The sequence below is a fragment of the Suricata suricatta genome, chromosome 2 (genome assembly GCF_006229205.1).
Source record: "Suricata suricatta isolate VVHF042 chromosome 2, meerkat_22Aug2017_6uvM2_HiC, whole genome shotgun sequence".
In the NCBI taxonomy this organism is placed as follows: Eukaryota; Metazoa; Chordata; class Mammalia; order Carnivora; family Herpestidae; genus Suricata; species Suricata suricatta.
This window is the reverse complement of record NC_043701.1, coordinates 97,475,070-97,476,894: the sequence shown is the minus strand read 5'-3', so window position 1 is coordinate 97,476,894 and position 1,825 is coordinate 97,475,070. Positions and strand designations below refer to the sequence as shown.

General features: G+C 45.4%; 1 protein-coding gene across 2 annotated transcripts in view; it reads right to left on the bottom strand.

The window, feature by feature from the left end:
• The window catches only part of NUP42 (nucleoporin 42), a 34,696-nt gene that overhangs the window by 17,451 nt on the left and 15,420 nt on the right, over window positions 1-1,825 (bottom strand). The gene's annotated exons all lie outside the window — the stretch shown is intronic.

Here is a 1,825-nt window from a genome sequence, read left to right as displayed (position 1 = left end):
GTGCTTAGAGAGAGAAATTCACATCATATATAACTGCTGGGTAGCCCAATCCCAAACCCAGGTGGTGCAAGGGAAAGAACAGCTTCCAGCCCTGCGCCATCTCAGCGGGGAGTCAGCGGCCACGGTAGCGGTGGCGCCACGGGCGCTCACTTTGACTTCGGTTTTGGGAGTGGGAGCACGCACCTCATTTCCACGGCGCATCTCGCCCCCAGCATTGGCCGCGCGAATCCTGAATCCCGGGTGCCAACAGGGAAAAAATAGCCCCCACCTCTGCGTGATCCCATCCGGCAGGGAGTTGGTGACGGTGTAGGTCTGGGCGTGCGCTCAGGCTGCAGGAGCTCCCAGCTCATTTCCGGCAGCGCCCAGCGCCTCGGGCAACGGCTGCGCGAAGCCAAGAGAAACTCATTCCTTTCCCACACGATTGCGATTGTGATCCTGGCTGGGAGCTGGGAATCCGCAGCTGTGTCTGTGACAGTGTGAACTTCACCTCCTGCTGTGCATCTCGCCTCAGGCGGCACACATCTCCTGAAATCCCTGCCTGAGCCAAGACAAACTGATCCCTCCCACCTAAGAAGCCAGCCACCAAAGCAAATACATCTCATCTGTGGTAGCATAAAAGTGCATGGACTGGAACTTTGAACTGAGGTGGGCCTGGAAAATACAACTTGGCTCAACCACGCACAAAAAGATCAGACTCATTAGAGTGACCTACAGTGCGTAGTTCCAGTGGAGCTTGGCATGCTGCCATTATACTCTCTGCAGACACCAAGGCGGAGCCTCTGAGAGCAGCCTCCAACACCTACTACACCAAACCATGCCTATCCATAAGGGGGAGCTGCTGCTTTTTAAAAATTTTTTTCCCTTTTTTCCTTTTTTTCGTCTTTTTTTTGTACTTATTTTTTATTATTATTACCTTTTGTTACTTAAATTTTTTAAAATTTTTACTCATTTTCCTTTCTCCTTTCTCCCTTTTTTTTTTTTTTACCTTCTGGCAATCCAGATATATTCTCCTGTGTGTCATCTTTACCTCTCCCCTCAACGGATCATAAACTTTTAGACTGACCACTGTCCCTTGTTGTCTCTGCCCTGCCTTTATATTTTTTTCTTCTTTTTTTCTTCTTCTCTTCTTTTCATCTCTTTCCTCTCCATTTTCTTTCTTTTCTTTCCCCCTTTTAATGTGTTTGTTTGATTTGTCTGTGCGTTTGTGTGCTTCTGTTCCCTCTGTGTTTGTCTGTCTGTCTTCCTTCTTAGGGCTACACCAAGAAACAAGCCAAAGTGTACATGACGACAAGTCCCAAATATTGCTGAGAGGGAAATAAAATATTCAAAGGCACAACAAGAGAAACTGAGAGACACCATTAAAAGAATATTTCCTGAAACAATAGGCCCTGGACAGTCAATAAGCCTCCTTTAACAGAGAAATATTAACATGTGCACAGTGCACGATGAGCTTTCTAAAGGTGACAAGAGACAGAAAACTAGCAAAAATGACAAAACGAAGGAATTCTCCAGGAGGAAGTCACAGCCAGAGAACTGCTCAAGGCAGATCTAGACAACATACCGGATCAAGAATTTAAAAAACTTGTCATAAAATTAATCGCTGGGGTTGAAAAAAGCATCAAAGAAGCAACTGAGACAATTACTAGGCACTTTGAAAATAGGTGTGATGAGTTAAAAAAGGCTACAGATGAGGTGAATAACAAACTGGAGGCAGCCACCTCAAGGATTGATGAGGCAGAGAGAAGAATAGGTGAATTAGAAGATATAGTTCTAGCAAAAGAGGAAGCTGAAAAAAAAAAAAAAAGAGAGAAATTAATCCAGGAGC